Source organism: Penaeus japonicus, unplaced genomic scaffold (genome assembly GCF_977035675.1).
Source record: "Penaeus japonicus unplaced genomic scaffold, GWHDUDI00000001_assembly GWHDUDI00000023, whole genome shotgun sequence".
Classification (NCBI taxonomy): domain Eukaryota; kingdom Metazoa; phylum Arthropoda; class Malacostraca; order Decapoda; family Penaeidae; genus Penaeus; species Penaeus japonicus.
Genome location: NW_028234425.1, coordinates 6,145,295 through 6,150,294, shown reverse-complemented (window position 1 = coordinate 6,150,294; position 5,000 = coordinate 6,145,295). Strand labels below are relative to the sequence as shown.

Here is a 5,000-nt window from a genome sequence, read left to right as displayed (position 1 = left end):
TTTGTTGGTCATATATGATTATTTTTGTATCTTTATTCTCAATCTTTATTCTTTTCATTTTGTTTATATATATATAATATATATATATATATATATATATATATATATATATATATATATATGCACACACACACACACAAACACACACACACACACACAAACATACATAATATATATATATATATATATATATATATATATATATATATATATATATATATAACACACACACACCACACACACACACACAGACATACACACTCACACCACACACACACACACACACACATACATACATATATATATATATATATATATATATATATATATATATATATATATATATATATATATACATTTCTTTTTGCTTTCAAGAATTAAGATAGATGCAATGATAATCATGTTTCTAGGAACCTTTTTGGGAACACAAAAAGACAATATATATACCGAAGCAGTTTTGGTAAAATCATTTCGTGCCTTTAGTCTGATACAGCTATTCAAAAATTATCATAATGTTACATGAGATTCTATGAGAGCTAATTTATATTGATGTATTTTTTTTTTAACCTTTTAGTTTTTTTTTTTTTTTTTAATATTATCTTACTCCCAATGCCCCTTTTTAAAAAGTTTATACATCAAATGAATCTTGTACCCTGAACTACTTATACTTTTCTTTCTTAGATTTAAAGGGGAGGGGGGAAGGAGGGGGGAGGGGGGCGAAGGAGGGGGGGAGAAGGGATAAGGAAAAGTTTCAGATGTTGTATCGAGTCCGCTATTCATCTTGTTAAATTGTTCGCAAAAGCATATCATTGAAGGGGATATTTTTAGTAATTTGATATGCAAGAAAAATATGTTTGTCTGAGTCAGTTTCGTTCCAGTGTTTGCAATTGCGGTATTTTATCTTTCTTTAACGTTAGTTTTTCTTTTCTTTTTCTCTCTCTCTTTTTTTGCCTTTAATTTTAGATTATGTTTATCTTCTGATGCAATAGAAACCGAAAGAAAATTTGGGCCGTCGATAAAAAAATATTTCAAAAGAGATGATGCCTGAATGGAAAAAAAACATCGATAGATATAAGCGAGTTTGATCGATCGATAGATAAATTGATAGAAAGTTGATAAAGAAGCTAACACAATAATAAACAGATACTTATACAGTTAAACAAACACACACACACACGTAAACGCATAAACTTGAAATTAGAATAGACAAACAGAGACACCTAAAACAAACAAAGAAGAAAAAAAAAAAAAAAACATGAAACAGAACAAGAGACACAGCAAAACATTCACAACAATCAAAGCAAGACACGACAAGAAACAACAACAACAACAGACAAACAAAACAAAACAAAACAAAGAGACAACACAGCAGACAAAGAGCAAAATAAAAGGCTAATGAATCGAGTTCACCGAATCTCAACGACAAAAAAAAAAAAAAAAAAAAAAAAATACTAATCGTGCAGGTCCAGCAACCGACCACGGAGGATTATTTCACAGGTTTCCCGCAATAATGAAAACACGGGCGGGGATAGGGTTTAGCTGGGCTTCACATGACTCTCCTTTTTGTATCTGTATTATCATCATTTATATATATATATTTTGGTTATTATGTTTTCATGTATTCAAGATTTTTTTTTTTTTTTTTTTTTTTTTTTTTTTTTTATGTCGCTGATATTGACATTTTTTTTTAATGATTTAAAAGTTCGTAAGCTAGCGAGGTTCAAACACGTGAATTTAGGTTCGTGTTGTCAGAGAGAAGGGAAGGTTTAATTATCTCTCGTGGAAAATAGTACGTTTGTGAAGTTCGTGAGATTCACGGTTATTCATTTACATCTACATGGACAGACATATAAATGAACATACGTAATCACTATTACACGCATACGCAGGAGCACACACACACACACACACACACACACACACACACACTACCACACAGACACACACACTACCACACAAACACAAACACAAACACAAACACAAACACACACACACCTCGCCTGCCTTACTGTAATATTGCATTTCTCGGCGCTAAATAAATGAATAATTAGACTGCAAGAAGCATAGTAACGCTGACAAAAAATAACAATTACATCAGTGCATAACCCTAATATTACACACGCGAACAAACAAAAGAGTCATGCAAGCCCATAAACATGCAGCGATAGAAAGAAAGAGCAAATCATGCAACACTTTCAATGAAATGGAAAGAAAGAGAGAAGGAGAAAGGAAAAGTGGGAAAGGGAGAGGGAGATTGATTTATAGATCGATGGACAGCTAAACATACTGATAGATTGATACACACACACACACACACACACACACACACACACACACACAAACCTATATACAAAGACCTTATGATCCTTAAATTATCAAACTAGTGATCAATAACAAAGTTCTCTAAGCGTGTAACATGGAATTTGACAGTTTACTGACCAATTTTATTACAACATTCACGCTTAACTCTAACTCTCCCACATAAGTTGAAATCCAGTTCTCATCAACTTATGCATTAAAGGGAAAAGTTCATTTAATGGTATATATTTCCAGTTATTATATATATATATATATATATATATATATATATATATATATATATATATACATATATATAGATATAGATAGATAGATAGATAGATGGATAGATATATATATATATAGATAGATAGATTTTTTTTCTGATTTTCTTTCCTTTTCTTTTTTCTTTCTTTCTTTCTCTCCTTCTTTCTTTCTTTCTTTCTTTCTTTCTTTCGAGGGGGTGGAGGAGATAAAAAAAAGATGGCTTGAGATCTAGATTGATCGATGGATACGTAGATAGAAAGATAGATAGATATATGAATAGACACATAATTGGATGGATGTTTGATATAGATATAAATGATAGAGAAATAGATGAATGGATATAATTAATAGAGTGGCAGATATGTGAGAGATATAAGGTAATTGGATTGGCATAGATATATAAAGGGAAATAAATAGGTAGGTATATAATTGGAAATAAATAGTTGATAGAGGAAAGTTGTATAAAGAGATAGATAGATGATATAATTAGTGTTAGCTAAATGGTAAGGGGATAGAGTACTGTTAGATTGATAAATAAATAGACAGATTAACAGATAAAGAACGCTAAAAACAAAGAAAAATAGACAGGAAGACAAACAGAGAGACAGATAGGCATAAAAGAGATAAACAAATGGATAAAAAGACAGATAGAGATTATATATATATATATATATATATATATATATATATATATATATATATATATATATATATATATATTGAAAGAGAGAGACAGATATATAGATAGATAAACATATAGAAGGACAGAGAGATGGATAGATAGATAGACAGATAAACATATAAAGAAATAATGCAAATATGCAAAAGTTGTGTTCAAAAGGTATATAAAGTACTACTATTAGAAACAGTGTATATGTGGACAGATAGAAAAATGGTCAGGCAGGCAGATAATTTGAAAAATAAACAAATAAACAGGTAGTTATAGATGTACAAATATATGCGTAGATAGGTAGACATATAGGAGCACAGATAGATGGATAAATGTATAGACATATAAACAGATATAGAAATAATGCATAAATGCCAGTAGTTATATGTGTATACATTATAGCATAATTGATGATATGAACAATAGATAAGTGGATAGAAAGAAAGATGGAAAACAGACATATAGATTGGTAGATAGACAAAGAGATAGATGGATAGTTAGACAGATAGATAAGTTGATAGTTAGACAGATAGATAAATGGATAGGTAAATATCCAAATATGTGGGTAGATAGATAGATAGATAGACCCACACACACACACACACACACACACACACACACATATGTATATATATATATATATATATATATATATATATATATATATATATATAGATAGATATACATATATATACATATATATACATATATATACACACACACACACAAAGAGTGAGTGACAGAGAGAGAGAGAGAGAGAGAGAGAGAGAGAGAGAGAGAGAGAGAGAGAGAGAGAGAGAGAGAGAGAGAGAGAGAGAGAGAGAGAGGGAGAGAGAGAAACTGTGAGAGAGAGAGAGGGAAATATCCGCCAGCAAAGCCATAAGAAACGGAGGAACCTAAATAGCTCGACCACCTGCCACAACAAAAAGAACAGCAGAGAGAAAACACGATATACAAGAAACCGATCCCGAGCCACTGAAAAATATCCCACGAGCAACAAGTAACACACACACATACACACACACACACACACACACACACACACAAACACACACACACACACACGCACATATTACAACTATGCCACAACCCACCTTGAATTTGGAAGCGTTGTAATCGTGAGGTTGTGCTGTTAATCCGGCGAGTACTGTGTACCGACTATGCAAATCGATGTTGCTGTTGATTTTGTTGCATAGGTTGATGTAGGAAATAGAATGTTGGGAGTGATGCTTTTATAATGGTCTTTACAAGGAATGCGCGTCGTTCATTTAGTCTTCTGGGTATTCTGCATGCTTCTGTGGGCGCGATTGTGCATGGCTCTTTTCTGCAATCGAGTTCTGAGTCTCTGCCGTTCACCGTTCATGATTGAGGAAAATATTCGCTGATTGTTGATTGTTGATTTTTGTTGTTGCTGTTGTTGTTGTTGTGTAAATCGAGATTAATTAGGGTTTTCCCCTTTTTGTCTTTTTTTGTCGAGTAGTACTTTTTTGAAAATGGGGTTTATTCTCGTTTGATTAATTATTTGTTTGTATTAGCTGTTGACCTTTCGCGCACTGTGTTTCTGTGTTATTTTCTGTAAACACCTATTGAGTTTTGTTTAAGTATAATGTTTTGGTAAAGTTCTTGAATCTTCCGAATGTTTAAAGTTATGTTGAAAACGTTTCACCTAAGTTCCATTTCTAAACTCTGTCCACATGTGATTACCTCTTCGTGTGATGAGACACATTCATCTCTCTTTTCGTCTTTGATAAGAGAAGAACGACCA

The 5,000-nt window shown here is 32.0% G+C and overlaps 1 protein-coding gene across 1 annotated transcript in view; it reads right to left on the bottom strand.

Moving 5' to 3' along the window:
* The window catches only part of LOC122254083 (uncharacterized), a 107,662-nt gene that overhangs the window by 102,260 nt on the left and 402 nt on the right, over positions 1–5,000 (bottom strand). The window contains exon 1 of the mRNA XM_086550533.1: positions 4,330–5,000. This exon is cut by the window's right edge and continues 402 nt beyond it. The gene's annotated coding sequence lies outside the window, so the exon portion shown is untranslated. The remainder of the gene's footprint in view (positions 1–4,329) is intronic.